Genomic DNA, 21337 nt, shown 5'->3' on the forward strand with positions numbered 1-21337 from the left:
CTTACCACCTATGTTTTCTTCTAGGATTTTTTATGTTTTCAGGATGTGTTCAAGTCTTTAATCCACTTTGAGTTGATTTTTGTGTATCGTGAAAGATAATACACTATTTGTTAACTTTTAAAAATTAGTCTATTAATCTACATTTTCTTAAAAACTTAATTGTCCAGGGATAACTAGGTGGTTCAGTCCATTAAGCGTCTGACTCCTGGTTTCGGTTAAGGTCATGATGATCTTGCAGTTTCATGAGTTCAAACCCCCATCACGCTCTGTGCTGACAGTTCTCTCTCTCTCTCTCTCTCTCTTTCTCTCTCTCTCTCTCTCTCTCTCTCTCTATCCCTTCCCCACTTGTGATCACTCTCTCTCTCTCAAAATAAATAAATAAATACATGTTAAAAAATTTTAATTTTCCAATGTGTAATTATATCAAGGTAAAACAGAATATTTAGGGATTGTATATTATGCCATCATTTCTTAGTTTATCTTTCTACCTGACATTTGAGATAGACTATGAAAACATTTAACAACAACAACTATACATTTTCTAACAAAAAAAAATGGCTTGTGATGTAGTCCATAATTCAATAAACTATGTATGTTGTCCTTTGCGATATTATGGTGCCGTTTCATCCAATCGATTCATTTCCTCATGCATTCAGCAAAATATTTTGGCATATATTGTGGGGAACATAAGGTCAGCATAACATGGTAGAAATTCTATAAGATAGAGTTCTATCAATTAAAAGACACTAAAGGAGCCAAAATTGATATTAGAAAAAAGAAGATTAATGTAGGAATCAAAATTGTGTGTTATTTGGAGCATCCATGTGATATTTTCAGTAACAACACAGTTCAAGAATTTAGTAAGACATCAAACCAATGATAGGGCAAACAAAAGTCTGACTTCAGACTCTAGTACATTAATTACATTAGTAATTGAGTATGAACTGAGTTTCTATTTGGTGAAATTGAAAGGAAATGACATAAACTCAGTAGGTTTAGATACCAGTGGTCAAAAATCTGCATCCAGACACTAACATAGGCAGTTAAGCCCAACCTCCTCCATCTTAAAACACGTGAGTCATTGGTTAGCTTACAGGCTAAATATGATTTCCTGTCAGTTTATTTCAGAAGCCTCCTTAGGAGGTGACCTTATGCTCTGTGAGAATATTATATATGAGTAAAGAGAGGTGAGGACCCTTTAGGTCCATAAACAAAGGCCTAGAGCAATAGAATGACAAGGTAGAAAATTGTATACCATTACAATATATCATTAAAAGTCTTTAACCCTTAATATAGGGATATTATGCTATTCAAGAGTCAGAGACAATATATTTGTTCTCGTTCTTTGCTGTTGTGTTCCCTTTTTAAAAGGGAAGCATTTCCATGTTATTGTTCTCTACATACCTGAGTGGTTAAGGAGTCTCACTTAACAAAAACTATTTTCTGCAATCGCATGAAATGATCACTTCTGTATTTCTGAAAGCTCTGCTCTATTTGTAATGCTACACTTTAGCACTAGCACTCACTACTGCTTTCATCCACAGTAGGTACACTCAGTTTATTAGACATCTGCAGTTCTCTGTTGTTCTCAACTATACCACATTGTTTTAACATACCCTTAATCTAAGCATTTACTTTGTCCACTCTAATTCCCATTTTCCCACCTCAGTCATCACATAAAAACTTTGTAGAACATGCCATCATACATGCTCTAGTCTTGGGACTCCAAAGTCCTCAGAATTTGTGATACTCTATTTCAATGCTGGCTGTCAGTAAATGCTCAAGGGTCCATTATTAGTTATAGTTTCATAAAATCCAACATGAGTTTCAGAAATGTGAAATAGATCAAATATCTGAAGAAATCACATGCAAAAGACATAGATTAAGTTCCGCAGAAAGGCGAACTGTATGTTTGTATCATAAAGCATTTATTGCATCTGTACTATTGTGCATACCCTGGTTGCTCAGATGTTAAAGTGAGATGCTAATGAGAAAGTGGGTACGATTGGAACATATCTCCATGGCTGGTGAAAATAAAAATAGAAAACACTAAAGAATTTAACAGTATAATACTTCTGATCCAAATAATACAAATTAAAATATTAGCTAATATTTATTATATAGCCAGGCACTATTCAATACTTAAAATATATTATTTTAATTCTCAATCTAAGTTAGATGACATTATTAACTCCATTTTGTAAATTATGAAATGAGGGTACAGAAAGGTTGAGTAACTTGCTTTAAATCATATAGCTGAGAAGTGATAGAGCCAGGCAATGTTAACTCCAGTCTGTTTTATCACTCTTAGTCAAGACTAATCTGTGTGGGAAAGCAGGAAGTTACTTGTACAGAAGCTACAAACATACTGGAGCACAGTTAGTCTGAATTAAAATACCATACAATATACATTGTATCTTAAATAGTAGTCTTCAACCCTGGGACAAAAGCACTGATTAATAAAATATCCAGTGAAAATGCAAAAAGTACAAGCAGCTGAACTTGGATGCAAGTTGAAGTTTCTCATTTTGTGATTATCAGTCCTTAGCTAATACATATACGGGCGCACACGTGTGTGTGTGTGTGTGTGTGTATGTGTGTGTGTTTCACTCAAGTGTGTTTTTGTGCTGTTTGACATTTGTGGGCAGTCTTGTTAATTAGGCAGAAGTTATCAACGATTAATGTAGTGTGAGCTGTTTCTAAAGTATTATAAATAATACAGTGATTAATTGCCATATCTAAACCAGCCACACTTTAGCACACTTCAAAGATGGATTTTCTTGGTTGAATTTGCTTTGTCTACTTAATAATCATACTCATGTGGAAAAAATCATCTTCTTCACTTCTTTCCAACAGAAAATTATATTTAAACTATTTGCTATAAGATACTTGTTTTGCGTGATAGCCAAAAAAATTTTTGTGATTATTATAATAACCTCAAATTTTCTGCTGCATTCAGCACAACTGAAAATTTAATTGCCTTACTAAACTGTTTAATGACAATTTAAAACTTAATTTTACCATTTAAAATACAATTTAGATAGTCATGGGAATTATGTTTCACCCTCATTTATTATGCTGTTTTATTTCTAGTAAATAATAATAGCTATTAGCTCATCTCTGTACAAGCAACTTTTGAGTCTGAGCTCACTTTTAGGAGTATAAAAGATAGTTCTTTTGTTATTAGAACTCCTGCTGTAAGTGAGTAATTTGTTGTTTTTGTTGATATTAGAAGGAGCTTGCAATGTACCTTGCATTTTCATTTAGTTCAAACGAGTATCATTATCATGTCAAAAATGGTTAGGAAATAAATTTGTTACATTGATTTACACATTGGTCTTGAGACTTTCTTCCCCTATCCATTAAGTTGCTGGGGTTTTTTGTTGTTGTTTTAGTCTTTTTACAGATGTTTGATAGGTATTCCCAACTACTACATTTGTGTTGTTTGTGTATCAGTGGTCCTAGGAAATTACTCCCAATTATCATTCTCCTCATCATCACAAGTAGTTCTTAACTACCAAAAAATTATCATCACTAAAAGCTTTGAGCTTAAGTTAAACAATTTACTACACCCAAAGGAGTTGGTCATCTCACTTACTAGAAGCACAATATATCTGCAGTCCAGGTATACATGTTAATATCTTACAGGAAAAAAACAAGGATACATGGTCTCATATGCATCTTGCAGACAGGTTGGAAGCAAAAGGGGTACAGGTCCTTTGCAGAGAGGAAACTCTGAGCTCTTTTCTCTCCAACAACTGCCAAATTCTATCTGAGAGAATTTTATGGAAGAGTCCCTGAAAACATGTATTTTAGTGTGGACCAACACAGGCTAGGGAATTATGAACTTTAGTCAGACTGCCTGTGCCCCTGTAGAATTTTTTTTACTGAATTTAGTTTCAATAATGGGATATTTTAATAAACTCTAACGCTACTTGCCATAGTAGGTAACATTATCCTGGAGAATTCAAGTGAAATAGTTTTAACTCAACTTTAAATATGATGGAAGCTCCAGAGACTTCCCAATTATTTCCAGAGCAGCTTTTTCCTTTTCATGCTCTATTTTTTAAATTTATGTCCATTATAAATCTGCTAATTTAATTAATCTTAAGTATTTGTGTTGCTTCTCTTGTTATGGTTATTGAGAACAAATATGCAGTTCACGTCTATCAACATCTCTATCCATCAGTACTAACTTACTTTTGGCTTTATAAACTGTTAAATTAACTACACTGATTGTCTCTTGCACCCAACTTCTGTATGTCTAAATTTTACTCTAGAGTGTTCAACATATTATTGAAAATTAGCTCTAATATTTTAAGGAAAAAGAAATATAAACAAGACAATTCATAAGACGTATTATTCCCTCTATTGAAGCATATACCACCAGAATATAACACCTCTTTTCTTTTTAAACTCTACATCATTGTCCCCATGAATTTCTTCTAGTCTTTCTGTCTTCAAATACATTATGGACTCAGATAACTCCAAAATGTACATATCCAGTTCCACCTCTCCCCTGATCTCAACCCACTTCTGTGTAATTGTCTAATCAATATGAAATCTCTACTTTGACTTCCCACAGGCCTTCATTTCTACTCCAAACTCATTTCTGCCCCATCCTTTCCCATCTCAGCAAACACCACCAGAATTACATTCATTTGCTTGACAACATTAGCATCCTCCATTTTCTTCTTTAACAACTAATAGTCCACCGAGTTCTATCTATAAAACAGTTTCAAGATATGACCGTTTCTCACCACTAAGCTGGCTGGCCTGTCCCCTCAGTTTGAGCTATCAATGTCTTTCACCTCGGCTACAGCAATGTTTCTACGACTGGTTCTCCATGTTTCTACTCTTGGTTCACTACAATCTGCTCTTTGTTTAGCTTAATTATTTTGGTTGCACTTTCCACCATTTGACTTTAAATAAAACACTTATTAGATTATTTTCAGACTCTACCACTAGTATATAAGCTAGAAGAAGCAAGGAATTTTTTTCTGTCTTGTTCACTCACTATTAAATCCTAAGTCTCTAAAATAGTAACTTGCATGGTTGTTCTACTGTCAACTCAGTTATGCTAAGAGCTGTGTTGCCCAGAATCAACCTCCCCTTACGGTGCTGAATTAGAGATGGACAAAAGACAAATTAGCAAAAGATTTGGAAGATGAAAGTGAAGCAGTGGTCAGTACCCACTAAGCATACTTTGGCATCAGACAGAGTGACGCATACAGAGATGCCCAATAGATTCCAGCTTGTTCTCATTCTCTTCTCCCTGTTTCCATTCTTCTTTCCAACTAGTACAACTAAATGAACAGCAGCAGCCTTTGGCACATTATCAGGTATATGACCATGAACCAAGAGGGGACAGAGCTCACAAAGGCAAAAGCTTCTGACTGACTTCTCCACAAACTTCCAGTTGCAGTCCCACTTCAGCAATTCAATGTGCCTGGTTCTCAGGGTTCTTGTGTGAACTCCGATGACACTGAGACAGTGCTTTCAGGAAGGCTGACTGGAGAACTTTTCTCAGATCCTCTGATTCCCCTCTTCATTTCTTCATTTCCCAATCCCCTCCCACAACTGTCAAGTTCTACCTCCTACAATATATCCTTTCTCCCAATTTACTGGATTCAAGTACAAGACATGAAGAAGGCAACACTAGGTATGATTTAAATAATAAATATAAAATACTTTGCATAGATCCTAGCATACAAATAGTACTCAAAATATTACCTGTCATTATTTACATATTATAAAGAAATGAATATAAATAAAATTTTAAATAAAATCCTCAGAGGTGCTCGTGCATGATATGGAGGTATTTAGAAACTAACCATATGAAAGAACAAGTGATGGAAATGAAGAAAATCAAGAGCTATTCTCATTCACCTTTTTAGGCTCATTGTAGTAGCTGGCAGAGAATATGTGTTAGAAAACATTATTGTATGAATGCCATGACAGCTTCATCTATTTGAAGATCTATCATTATCAAACAGTAATTTCTTTTAAGTATTTATGTATTGTATGAAGGATAGAACTAGGGACTGAAATTAGGAGTCAAGTAAAATATTTTAAAAACCTTGTAGCCAACAAAAAGCATGATATGTCTTACATGCATGTGACCTTCCCTTCATTAGCATTGTTTAAATAATCCTAATTATTGTTCTTTGGGGATAAACAGACTCCTGTACTGGGTTGGAGTTTACATGGAATAATCACAAAATTGTCTTCAAATCCTTGATTCTATGCATTGTTGAATAGCTGCTACCTGCATAATGGCAACACACTAGGTGTTAAACCTTATTGTTTATATGTTTATGATGATAATTTCCAGACAAATATAATATACACATAATGAACCGATCCAATCAAATTTATATTAGTTTAGTGTTATATATGCTACCTAGCAAAGCTATAGTAGAAAATTGTTAAATGATAGGTTTTTAATCATTGCAGAATTCTCTGAAGGAAAGTGATTTTTCCATTTGGAAGCCTTTCATGCAATTGATTTTTTTAAAGGAAGTGCTAAAGCCTCCTCAGTACAGATCTTAGTATAAACCCTAAGAATAAGTTATATGCTAAAACTATGTTTGAACCAATTCACACTTCTAATTTTCTGATGCATAATAGTAAAGATTAAGAAACTGATGACACATCCTTTTAATATTTTTCAAAGAACAGTGTCAATTTTTAATTATTCAAGTAATTAAAATAGACATTATTTTTAATTTTGAGAGATTATTTTCTGATTACTACTGTTGGTCATTTGAATGACCCTTATAATGTGTCCACTAGAATGGTTCTAGTAAAACATTTCTTCAGTTTAAAGCTGCTCTAAAGAAGTGCTTGTTCTTAGAGATGTTCTTTAAGGAAAAAAGGAAGGAGGAATGTGATTTGAAATTGTGTGCTATCTTCCTCCTCCCATATTTTGCTCAATCTTTTCCTTTTCCTAACTTCTATTCAACTTTAAGAAGAACACAAGAGATACTCCTTTGAAAGCATTATCGACTACTTGAACCTGTCACCATCACCAAACAGACCAATCTACTTCAATTTGAGCTCCAGCTCTTAGAGTATTCACTGAAATCACAAATAGAATGTCCATGTTGTTGACATTTATTTGATCTAGTTTAGCCCTCATCTTAATTAACCAGGGCTGACATGTAGTTTAGGTTCTCTGGTTGTTCACCTACTTCTCAATTTTCTCCCAAGTCACTGAAATCCATATCCACAGCTTCAGTTACTTCTAGAGGTAAATTACTCATTTCTTCAGTTACATATAAGAGCATTAGAGGGTCTACACCACATTCCCTTCCCCACATAAGTTAAAAGCCAGCTAAGAAACAATCACAGGAGAAGACAAATGGAGGATCAGCATGTTAAGCTGTATTACTGGCAGACTCCACAGAGTATGGGTTTTATCTCTGAATGAAATAGGTTTGCAACATACCACCCTTGAAAAGGACAGATTTGTCTGTTTTCCCAAACTGGAAGGACAACTTCAAGCCTCTCTCAAGCAGCAGAGACTCAGGAATTAAGCTCATAAGCTCCCTACAGATAAACAGAAATATCTTACTCTACCAAAAAATGGGAGACAGAGACAGAGTGAGGTAGAGAGGGAAAGAGATGGACAGGAAGATGGAGAAGGAAAAGAGAAGGGGAGAGGAGAGAGATATGCTGATATCAGTTTCTTCTCCCAAAAGCATTAAGCAGATAATCTTTCCACTTACACTAGAGAGGACTGAGTAAATGGTAAGGCCAAAGGTTCAGCATATTATTGTTTTGAGAGTTCTTCCCCATAGAAATATAAGACCAGGAAAATGAAATGACCTACCATTTATGGTGTTTCAACAAACATTAAATTCATGTCCTTTTTGAGGAGATGGACGGATAAATCCCAACTCCATCATCTATTTAAGCAAGTAAGATGTTATCCTCCAGATGTTATCCTAGACATCTTTTTTTTTTTTGCTTTTTATAAAACCATTAGTCTTTCATTTCTATCTTATCCAATAATTAAATATTGAATCTACCTCCACTTTCTTCTGTCCAAGCTACCACCACCCTTCTCTTAGTCCACTCTTCTACATATACTCTTGGCCCTCTACATTATAGCCAGAGTGACATTTTAAAAATTCTAAATTTTTAAATTTAAAAATGAAAATATTTTTAAATTTACAGACATTCTAAAAATGAAAATATAGTCAGGTCACAATCTGCTACTTCTACCCCAGCTCTGTCCCATTGTTCTCATACCCTTTACATAACCTCATGTCTTTAATGGCCTGTTCTTCACCTGTCATTTGGCCTCATTTTATACCACATTCCATTTTATTCTGTTCACCAGCAATTTTAGCCTTCCCTTAGCTTACAGAATTTACCAAACCCTTTCCTGCTACAGGGCTTATGAACATGCTCACCTCTATCACCTATAATTATTCTTCAAATTTCAGCTTCCTCAGAGAAGCATCTCTAACCACTAAGACTATCTGGGAATCATCTGTTACACAATGTAATAGCTGAGTGTATTGCTCCTTCTTATCACATATAACTGTCATGATTTTTTATTTTTATTAATTATTTGAATGATAATCACCTCTTCATATTATGGCACGTAAGAAGATAAACACTTGAACACTATTATATCTAGTGCTTAGGACATACTTGGTATTGAAAATAACATTTGTGGAGTTAGTGAATAAGTGATAATCACTGCATCTTCACCTCTCTATTATAATTTATAATACACTTTACTAGAGTATGAGTTCTTTGAGAGTAGGAGCTTTATATTTTCCCTGCTTGAATTCTTTTATATTTCATACTGTTACTATCATTTATTATTTACTAATCTAAACTCAATCTGAAGTTGTCAGTACAAAGTACAATTAAGAAAAAAAAAAAAAAAAGAACCAGTAGTTCTAGATAATCTAGGAAATTAACTTTGGCATTAGGTTTCAAAGTATGTTACCCTCAAATCATCTTCACAGGGTTTCTAAATCTTCTATTATCTATATTTAGAATTTTTTTAATTTAGGATTTTTAAATGTATTTCAAGTCCAACTTCTATTATTTATGGAAATATAATCATGTATTCTCTTTATCAAAGGGAAAATTATTTTCATGAATTACCACATTATCATTAATAAACTAGTTGACAATTATTTTTGTCACCTCTTTAAACATTAAAATGATCTATCTTTGCTGTAGAGTTTAGTGCAATTTAGTATACATGAGATCATGTACATGAAACTAATTTGTTAAAAATAAAATGATATAGGAAGGAGAATTATTGCTAAAATCAGCAATTCCATTAGGATATATCAGCAATGATACAGGTAAATAAAATATTAGATGAAAAAGCATATAAGTCAGAAACTACTTTTCATTTGTAAGTTATAACAAATAATTCTGTAGGTTAAGGATGACTCATTTAATTTATCTTGATCTTTCCCAGTAAAAAGTAACGCAGGGTAAAAAGTATGTTCTGGATATCCTAACAAACTTCTCTTATATAGGATATCCTAACACAAGTGGAGTGAAAAAGATTTTTTTTATGAAGTCATAAAAGCTGAGACACATTATCATGACATTACAATCAATCCCTGAGATTTTAAGTTCATGTTTAATTTTAATTATAAAACATTATATCGAGTGAGAGTTCTCCTATAAAAATATCAGTCTTGGATGTAACCCTAAATATAGCATAACAATGAAAATTAATGCTATTAGATGAATATCCTACAATTAGATGAAATAGAAACTAAATATGAGGGGAAAAAAATCTCCATGCAGAATGTAAATGCTATCCTATAGAATTTATAACCAGGACAAACCCTGGAGACATACAGGTATTTCTAAGGAGAAGTTAATTTCTAGACTAACTCTTCACAACCAAAAGTTTTTCTTTGTTCCAGCTTCTAGGAAAGCTCATAACCATCACTGACATAATCAGCCACATGATGACTCAGCTCACTCTGGCTTTCTGTTTCTACCTCAAATTCAATCTACTGTTCATCATTTCAATTATTATGTGAATGATTATGTTGACTTGCTCCTTCCTCTTCCCCTTCTCTACCCCCCTGCCCCGCCCCCGTGGCTTCTGTTTATGTAATATTTACTCTGAAAAACTCCAAACATGCATTAACAGTCATCTATTTCCTTTCCCTGCTACTAAGGCCCTGTGGACAAAATCATAAAAGCTTTACAAATTTGGGCCCCCATAGATTCAATGTGTTCAGACTCTTTTTCTGGATCTTCAGGGCTTCCTGATAATCCTTCTATTTATCTCTAGTCAGCTTTGTCTTTATACCCCTCAAACAAGTGTTCATAACTTTTATCCTTCTGATAAAGCCTTACCTTTCCACTACCTATTGTCTCAGACAATGGTATTATTCTCTACTTCACTGAGAAAACAGACAGCATAATGTAGTAAAGTCCTGAAATTAATGTTTTCTAGTCTACAAATTTACTTATTTATGATGTCAACCTCACTACAAGTCACCAGTCTCAGGGCAAAGCTATTCTGTATTATCAGATGATCTATGATTCCTATTTTGTTATATATTTTCAATCTCTCTCGAGTTTTTTACTATAACCTTATTTCAGCCCATTTTAAATTTAATCTTTTTTAAATTTTGTAATGTTATTTATTTTTTGTGAGAGTGACAGAGCACAAGCAAGGGAAGGGCAGAGAAAGAGGAGACACAGAATCCAAAGCAGGCTCCAGGCTCTGAGCTGTCAACACAAAGCCCTATGCAGGTCTCAAACCCATGAACTGTGAGATCATGACCTGAGCCAAAGTCGGACGCTTAACCAACTGAGCCACCCAGGCGCCCCTTAAATTTAATTTTATCAAGCCTAGGTTATTCCTACATTTAAAAAATCCCCTGGCAGTCCCAGAGCCTTCTCTAGCACAATTTAGCCTACTCCTCCTCACAATCTGTAGACACAATCTCTTTTTTCTTAAAATCAGTTTATCCTTGAAAACACTACAGTCTAAGCTGCTTTAGTCAATATTGCAACAAAACTGCCACTACAGTGGAATCTCCCAGATACATTTATTGAATACAATAAACAATTACTTCTTTTTGAGACTCTTCAATTATCATTTTCCAGAACAATAATCTCTCCCACTGTTCCCCTTTAAAATCCTTCACAATCACTTTACATATGCAAACCTCTTAAATAGTGGCATTTCTCAACATATAATTGTTGTTTCTGTAGACTGTTTTGGCTGCTTATCACTTTGGCACCTTTTCTTACCTTTTGATTTTTACTTAATGTCTAATCTTTCTCCTTTAGCCCACATTCATAATTTACTGACTTGGATAGTGCATTAGCACCACAAGCTCAAGGTCTAAATCTTGTATTCTTCCACGTCCTCCATCATTCAGATTCTCAACAGGTCTCCACCTAGCATTTACAACTTCCCATGAATTGGATCCTTCTTCAACATACATGGTTTAATTTTAAACCAACTTATTTTAAATACATTTACAATCAACAAAAATATACGGAATCCTTGGTATCCTTAGGGATACCAAGATGCATGAGCCACAGGCCTCCTCTGAAGAAACTCATAAAAATTTATACAATATATTGTACATAAATGCAAAAATACACCTGTGTACAAGATAAAGAGAGAATACAGAAGAATAACAGAAGTAAAACAAAAGAATGCTCCTTAGGACTGTTAAAACAAAATTTTTGAAAGTAATGACCTTCACTTCGGGTTGAAGGTCACATTGCTCCATTGAACAAAGGAGAGGAGGACACTTATTATAGGTAAAGGAAACACAAGTGCAAAGAAATAAAAGTCTGAAATGTCAGGATATGCTTGGTGACCTGTAAGCAATTCAGTGTTTCTGCCTTGTAAAGTGCTACAGGGTATGTGGATGGGCTAATGATGCTAAACAAAATGGCAAGAATGAATATGCATAATTATTACAAGTTTTTAATGAAGTTTATGTACAATAAACTGATGTGAAAATAGAGAATAAGATGTGATTAACTCACAGAATTATTTATTTCTTTTTTTTAATGTTTTTTTTTTTTTTTTTTTATTTCTAGGAGAGAGAGAGAGAGACAGCGAGATCAGGGGAGGGTCAGAGAGAGAGGGGGGGCACAGACTGAAACAGGCTCCAGGCTCTGAGCTGGCAGTCAGCACAGAGCCCGACGCGGGGCTCGAACCCACGAACCGCGAGATCATGACCTAAGCGAAAGTCGGACGCTTAACCGACTAAGCCACCCAGGCGCCCCCAGAATTATTTATTTCTAAATTTAAAATTGCTTTAGATGATAAATGAAAATCTGAGATTAAATAAAAGACAAGTATAAAAATTACCAATCAACATTATTGAAAAATTATTATCAAGGGCAAAAAAAATGAATGTTGTTTTCTTTTTCTTTTCCTTCACTTCTACATTTTCAGGATTGGGAGATTCAGGAAAGAAACTTATTAATACTTTCATACTTTATGTCACAAAGAATTTGCTTTTATGATGAAACACAAATGCTCTTCTTAAACATGCAATAAATCAGTGGCATATAGCTCCAATTTAGAAATGGTTTTATTTCAATATTGAACTGCAAGTAATACTTCTAACTTTTTTCCTGAAAGAATCAGAATATAAATGATGTTTACTTTTCTAGGCTATCTCACAAGAACTAATTTAAATCATACACACACACACACACACACACAATATATTTCCAAGGAAAACAGAAAGTAAAGATTTTTCGTGAATAGATGATGGATCTTGGATCTGAAAATGTGGAGAAAGAAAAGAGAATACTACACTATACACACTTGAAGTACAAATTTATTATATATGAAATGCCTTGCTAGAGAGGCTAAAGACAGCATACAAAAATCCTTACAATGCAACATATGAAAACTGTAAAAAGCAAATGTACTGAAAATCAAGAAAAGGGGAAATTACTATAGGATGAAAGACACCACCAAGAATGAGCAGAAAGTGTAGCAAGTTTTACAAATGTTTCATAATGTTTCCATAGAAAAACCCTCAAGATCCACTATGTAAAAATAAAATGGAGGGGTAAAGGGTGGAGTCAAATGAAAGGACTTCAGGTATATGATTTGCTGCTGGAATGTCTGAGTCAATATTTTTTTAACTTATCAAAGAAATAGCCAGACCAATGCTGATATTAATGACAGACACAAACACACTACAGGATAGAACTCATGCTGAGAAGACATTAATTGCCTTGTTCAGTCATCATAACAATCCTGTGATAGGTGGTATAGATCTATAAACTCTTAGATACAATTCTGAAATCCAAAACCACAAAAACCAAAATTTGTTTTTCTGTTTCTTTTTTCATAAATCTGACACATAAACCCTTTAGGTGGGAAATACCGACCTAAAGTGAGGTCAAATTATTTAGTTTTCATTTGTATCACTGTATCTTTGAAATATGTTATCTTTGAAAAAGTACAAATATTGCTGCAGCAGATCTGAAGTTATTACATATTGTATAGATATGTTTCATATTACCTTTCTAAAAGTCCAGTAGTTCTGAATTCTGTAATATATCTGCCCCCAAGAGTTTCAGATAAAGGACTGTTAACCTGTATTACTATATGCATTTCCTAAGTGAAAGAAGAGAAACCCAAGATCACACATTAGAAATGTGTCCAGGGTAGATCTGAATTCATGTATAACTTCAGGGTTTAAGATCTTATTCAATATGTATACTGCCCTGTATAAAGTGTTTCTAGTAGAATTTCGCTTCATGGAACTAGTGGGGTGCCTGGGTGGCGCAGTCGGTTCAGCGTCCAACTTCGGCTCAGGTCATGATCACACGGTTTGTGGGTTCGAGCCCCACGTCGGGCTCTGTGCTGACACTGGAGCCTGTTTCAGATTCTGTATCTCCCTCTCTCTCTGAACCTCCCCTATTCATGCTATCTCTCTCTGAGAAGTATTTTTTTTTTTTTAATTTAAAAAAAGAGAGATTGTGTCTAAATTATTCAATTTATCCTTGCCAGTGCTCTGGAAAACTATAAGGATTGCATACAAAATAGGTGTACAGTGAACAAATGTCTGTGGATACATGAATTTTATCTGTCAACTCAGCTTTTTGTAGACACTGACATACAGTGAGTTTCAAAATATAGTTCCTAACAAGGAACACTCTGCTATGTTCAGTTAAATGCACTGCTATGGCTAAAGAGTCCACACTGGCAGTGTAACAATAAATTTGCCTTGTGAAGGAGAAAAATAATGAAACTATGTGCCCAAATGTGAAGTCCACTACACAAAAATATAAGATTGAAGAGTTTTCAAGGGTAAGTCAAAGATGCTTCCTAGTAAGTCATGTTAGGTCTGTTCTAACACATAAAGTTTAATGGCATTCCAAAGGATATGGCCACAATTAGCATAGCCTGGAAAATGACTACACAGCTACATCAGACTTGTATATAACAATTATATTTTCTTATAAAACAATCTGATGAGACCTCTGAACTAGAGAGGCCATAGGGCATTATTATAGCCATATCCAGATTCTCTCTTTATTAGGAATCCAGACAGTAGAGAAAAGCCAGTTCAATACCTGAAGTCAAAATAATGTGGCAAGTTTTTCACAACATAAACAACAAAAAAAGATCAGCAGTGATTGGGACAGGGGCACACACCGTGAACAAACTCTAAGTATGCCAACTGTACCTCTCTCTCCTCATTCCCAGGTTATCTGTAGTGGTATTGAACTCTTAATATGTAGGAAGGAGTTTCATATTTACCTAACTTAATAATTGGATCAATTTCATGTGTCTTAAACACAAATATAAAATACATTTACTACGCACAGTTTTTATTTATGTTGAATATATTTCATTTTCACATATTATTATATGTTTTACAATACCAGCATCTGATGTCTGTTAAAAAGTCAAGTTCCTGAATCTTCTTACGTCCCAATTTTGAGAAATGGGTGTTTGAAACAGTGATTATTAAATTCAGGTACAAAATTGGCACTTTCTAAAAATAAAAACAAAGCAAAGCAAAACAAAACAAAAACTCTTAAATACAGAGAACTGGTGGTTGCAAGAGGAAAGGAAGGTGGGGCGACTGGTAAAGTAGATGAAAGGAATTTTAAAAAAAGAGAGAAAAACTGTCTGAGACACGATGAATTTTAAGTTGAGTGGCATAATGTATCCAAAAGTAATAAATATCTATAAACCAATTATGCTGGCCACATACGGTATACTATAGTTCTCTGGAGTTAATATGCGGTCTCTAGAATCTTGTGTGGTTTCTTTGAAGATGTCTCATTAAAAGAATGGGGAATATGTTAATGGAACAACAACTCTGTCACATTTAGAGGAAAGGAGGCCCTCTCTCTCCATGCCACTGCTCCTATGACACAGTTTTTTCTTTTGTTTTCTAGCTCAGTTACCACAAACCAAATTATAAGGAAAAATACAAAAAGAAGTAAAAATAAAAAATTCAAATAAGGAAATAAGAAGAAATGACATGAAAATAGAGCTTTAAAACAAAATAAATAGACATGAATTAGAGACATAAAAAACTAAAAGATCCCAATGCTGAAAGATGAAATAGATGAGTATCATAGAAAATATATAATACCTTTAAAGGAATTATGATACATTAAAATCATATAAACTTGTCGATATAAGTTAAAAAGTTAAAGCCAGGAGAATTTAAAATTGGGAAAATTTTACACTTCAGAGATAGAGGACTAAGAATATGAAATAAAATACCAAACATATTTGAATATAAAAATATAACATTTCAATGTATAAGTATGACTGCATATAACAGAGAAGTTTAAAATAATGCAAAAGTGGGGTGCCTGGGTGGCTCAGTCAGTTGAACATCAATCAGACTTCGGCTCAAGTCATGATCTCATAGTTCATGGGTTCAAACCCCATGTTGGGCTCTGTGCTGACAGCTCAGAGCCCGGAGCCTGCTTCGGATTCTGTGTGTGTGGGTGTGTGTGGGTGTCCCTCTCTCTCTCTCTCTCTCTCTCTCTCTCTCTGCCCCTCTCCCACTCATGCTGTGTTTCTGTCTCAATAATAAACATTTTAAAATAAAATAAAATAATAAAATAAAATAAAAATAAAATAAAATAAAATAAAATAAAAAATAAAGCAAAAGAGGGGCACTAGGTGGCTCAGTCCATTAAGCATCTGACTTCAGCTCAGGACATGAACTTACAGTTTGTGGGTTCCAGCCCCGTATTAGGTTCTGTGCTAACAGCACAGAGCCTGGAGCCTGTTTCACCCTCTTTGTTACTCCCCTACTCATACTCTGTCACTGTCTCTCAAAAATAATAAATAAAGATTTTAAAAAATTTTTAAATAATGCAAAAGAAGAGCTATTAGCAAAACAGAATATATGAATGTAATACTGCACCAGTTCTGCCACAAAGCCAGTGTAGCAGGCTTAAAGATTAAAGCAAATTGAACATGCTTCCTTACTGAAAACAAATGTTCAAAGTGGTAAAAAAATAAAATAAAAAATTAAAGAAAGGTATAGACAAGGTGCACAATCCCAGAGCTTTATGTTTCCTAGGGGCGTTCTCTGTGTAGCAGTAGAATCTCCCTAACTGAAATCCTACGGGATGGGGGGAAAGAATGCCATTAGACTCCCCACCTCCAACAACTTCCACCAACTCCCAAAGGTTTAATAATGTACCTATTCTATTTATAACCTCCCAGGATCAACTGCCTCATAGAGAATGGCTTCCCCAGCCCTGCAGACCTCCCCAGCTATCTTTAATTTAGGAATTGAACTGATTTAAATTCCCTTTCCCCATCCCTATCCCCTAATATTTTTAAGACCCTTCGTTTATATTGTTTTTACACAGCCTCCTTATTTCTCAAGGCGAAGGTAGCAAAGTGTAACAGAAATCACAGTAAAGTGTATTAAGTGATGAGGGGTAAGGGGCAGAGAGATAAATGCCATGAACAGATCCAACTTTCCTACTTCATTAGAATATCAGGATACAAAGGGCACCTGTGTGGCTCAGTTGGTTAAATGCATGACTTCAGCTCAGGTCACAATCTCACAGTTTGTGAGTTCAAGCCCCTCATTGGGCTCCGTGCTGACAGCTCAGAGCATGGAACCAATTTCAGATTCCTTGTCTCCCTCTTACTCTCTGTCCCTCCCCCACTTGCACTCTCTCTCTCTCTGAAAAATAATAAAATAAACATTAAAATTTTTAAAAAAGTGTATCAGGATAGAGAAGGGATGTGGTCACATTTGAAGATAGACATTAGAGTTTTGTAAGTAACTTTCTGTGTTACAGACCTTATACCTTTAGCTATTGATCTCAAAGTCTTTTGTTTCCTAGCCAGAACTTGGCTAGAGTACTGCCCATGTCTGATAGTCATACAATTCTTTTTCCAGGATTCTCTGAACCTCAGGTATACGAAGTAGTGGTTGGCTTAGGCAGGAGGAGGGAATAAGGATGCCCTCTAAATGATACCAAAGGGAGAAAAATTCAAAATTTATTTAGAAAAACTTCCAAACTTCTTTGCAAAAAAAAATTAATATTTTCCATCTATTTAACATGTTGGGTGATCTTCAGCTTTTTCTAAATAGAGTGGTGCTCTGAGCAACTGTCCAGCTGGTCTGCCACTTATTCAGGCTTTATTCATGTTCAAGTGTATATAAGCAAATACAATCCATTTAAGGAGTCATTAGTAACACTCACTGGAATAGTCCCCATTCTACACACACACACACACACACACACACACACACACACACACACATTTCCCTTGCCCTACTTTTGTTAACTTCTAGAAATGTTTCTTTGCTTCTTGCCAGACCAAGGGGTAAAGAAATCTTGCTCCCGTGAAATACAAAAGCCTACATGACTTTACACGGCTCTGTCTCATCTGTTTACAACATTTCTTTCCAAACTGCCATGACCCTTTCTAACCAGCACATTTCTAATGGCAGAATTAACAGCAGGTCAGTGGTGCTTGGCTGTTAAAAATGGGTATCCAATTTTTTTTAATTAAAGAAAATACAGATTTCATAACAATATACCTGACATTTTGTTGATGCTAATCTATATTATTTTTAATAATTTGCATGAAAAACTACTTAATTATGAAAGACTATATTGACTTCAATTTTTTCCCAGACAGAAAGCTTAAATGTGGAACTATGTGGTTAGAAAGAGGAGACCAGTAAGCCCCCCTACTCTTCAGGGAAAAAAGCTCTAGGTACTTCCCAAGGCAAAATGTCCCCATTCATTTGCACATAATACTCTCTCTCCAATCTTCTGTTACTACCTTTTTCAAATTCTAATCATTATGCTTAACATCTCTGGGTGTTTCATAAAAACACTACAATGGTAGTGACTTGCTTGACTTTTGAGATATTTATAAAACCAAAGGCCTGAAATTTACAGGAATAAATGCGCTTTTATTATTTTACAATTATTTAATGTTATTTAATGTTAATGTATGATTCGTACTCCCATTTCTAAAAAGGAATTGATGTCGTTATACTGCAGTATATTTCCAGTATAAAGGAAATATGACTTTATAAAATACTTTCATATGTAGAAATATTTTTGTATTTCTGAATTTAGGCTATGACCTATTTTTTAGACCAGACTCAGGGACATTTTTATCCTATTCAAAATCTTCCTCCTCATGTATTGGTATGTTGAAACTCTACACATATTAAAACATGAATTACATACAGACATCTGAGACAGCAAGCATAAAAAGACCTTATCCTCTGTAGCACAGAATGGAGAAATACTTCAGTATATTGAACTATCTAATCCCTTTTATGTATATATTTTTTAATTTTACTCTTTTCCTTTTCTACATACAGCATTTACCAAAATTTGTAATTATGTAATTGTATATATGGTTATTATTGCAATCTCTATCTCCTCTAATAGAATGTCCGTTCCATGAGAGTAGTGATCACTTATAATTATTTTTATAAAGATATTACTTACATATTATAGTATTAATAATGTGCCAGGCATAGTTTAAAGTACTTTAAGTACTTAATGCATTTAATTCTCCTAACAGTCTATTAATATGATTATTATTTGTACTTTGCATAGAAAGAAGTTAATTAACTAGCCCAAAGGCCAATTGCTGGGAAGTATGTGAGCCACTCTTCAAACCCACGCAATTCTCTGACTTTGGCATCTGGTTATTAATGAATTTGTTATTTGGCTTGGTTTTAAGTAGTCTCTAGAATCAGACCGCTTTTTTAAACTCTAGTCTCACTCCTTATTAACACAATGACTTAGGTAAAGTTAATTAACTTTTTGTTTTTAAAAAAATAATATGTAACACCTGCCACAAAAAGCTGGTGATAAAATTAAATTACTTATTATATAGAAATATCCAGTTCCAGGGACTCCTGGGTGGCTCAGTTGGTTATGCATCTGACTTTGGCTCAGGTTATCATCTCATAGTTCAGGAGTTTGAGCCCCGCCTCAGGCTCTGTGCTCACAGCTCAGAGCATTGAGGCTGCTTTGGATACTGTGTCTCCCTCTCTCTCTATCCCTCCCCAACTCATACCCTCTCTCTCTCTCTCTCTCAAAAATAAATAAATACTTAAATTTTTTTTAAAAAGAAATATCGAGCTGCTTATACCGTGCTAGGTTCACTGGAGGTATTCACAAAAGATCTGTTGAATAAATGAATGAATTAATTAATTAAGACAAAAGTACTATATAAATACATGTAACATACCCCTCCTAGCTTCTTTGTTTGCTTGTTTATCTTACAAACTATTGCCAAATTTTATATGATCGACTTCTTTGGGGAAAGAATTGTTAAAAAATGTAATGAATTCATGGAATCAAACACAGAAGCCAGTCTTTATGACCACTGATTAGGCAAATGGATTCTAAAATATGACAACAAAAGCAGAGCAACAAAAGCAGAAAAAAATGAATTGGACTTCATAAAAATTAAAAATTTGTGTGCACCAAAGGTCATGTAAAGAAAGTAAAGACAATCTGAAGACAGGGGGAAAAATTGCAAATACTATATGTGATTAGGGACTTTGTTGAGAATATACAAAAAAACTCCTACCGTTTTACAATAAAAAGATGAATAACCAAATTTAAAAATGGGCAAAGAATTTCAATACATAGTTCACCAAGGAATATACACAAGTGACCAATAAGTCCATGAAGAGATGCTCAACATCACAGTCTTTTGGGGAAGGCAAATCTAATATCAATGAGATACCACTTAATACATACAGGATGAAAAAAAAAAAAGGCAATAACAAGTGCCTGTGAGGATGTAGATAAATTTAAACCTTCATGCACTGTTGGCAGGAATTTAAAATGGTGCAGCCATTTTGGAAAACAGTTTAGCAGTTTTCCTCCAAATGTTAACATTGAATTGTCACACAACCCAGTGATTCAACTCCTAGGTACAATTCAAGAAAACTTAAAACATACGGCCACATAAAAAACTGTACCAAAATATTTAAAGAACATTATTCCTCATAGTCCAAAAAGAAGAAACACCTAAATGTCCATAAGCTGATGAATGGATCAACAAAAAGTAGTATACTCATAATATGGAATATTATTTGGTAATAAAAAATTGATACATGCTAAAATACAGATGAACCTTGAAAATATTTAACCAAGTGAAAGAAACAAGTCACAAAAGCTCACATATGTTATGATTCTATTTACCCGAAAAGGCCAGAATAAGCAAATCCATGGAGACAAAAGTAGATTAGTATTTTCCAGTGACTAGAAGGAAGGGTGAATGGGAAATAACTACTAATCGGTACAGATTTTCTTTGGGGAGTGATAAAATATTCTAAAATTAGTGGTAATGATTACACACTGTGAAAACCTAAAAACCACTTAACTATACACAGTTTAAAGTGTAACTATACACTTTAAAAGAATGAACTTTATGGTATGTAACTTCTATCTCAATAACGCTGTTGTTACAAATGTAAATGAGACGACAGCTTCTAGTTGCAATACTTAACAGATCTATTTCTGTATGTGTTTACTCATTCTGAATTTCAGTTCCCAAGACAATGAAATGAATAGTGAGACTTATCTTTAAGATCTTTCCAGCTATGAAATTCTAGCCATAAGGAGATAATGTTTTGCCTAATTGAAAAATTACATAAATATACGCACATACACACACACATTCCATATATATATTTAGATGCTTTTATTCTACCTAATAAAGTTATATTGTGAAATGTATAATTACAAATAACTTAAGGGTTTATCTGAATAAAGCTTCTCAACTGAATTAATAGATCATAAAAAATTTCTTTGTCAGAGAACGAAAATACAATTTAATATATTTAAGTCT

At 34.2% G+C, this 21337-nt stretch overlaps 1 protein-coding gene across 1 annotated transcript in view; it reads right to left on the reverse strand.

The window, feature by feature from the left end:
• LOC120245495 (glutamate receptor ionotropic, delta-2-like) overlaps nucleotides 1-21337 on the reverse strand; it is a gene marked incomplete at its 3' end in the record, with an annotated part of 915851 nt that overhangs the window by 783828 nt on the left and 110686 nt on the right. The window lies entirely within an intron of this gene.

The sequence above is a fragment of the Hyaena hyaena genome, unplaced genomic scaffold, assembly GCF_003009895.1.
Source record: "Hyaena hyaena isolate Hyena2069 unplaced genomic scaffold, ASM300989v1 scaffold_419, whole genome shotgun sequence".
NCBI lineage: Eukaryota > Metazoa > Chordata > Mammalia > Carnivora > Hyaenidae > Hyaena > Hyaena hyaena.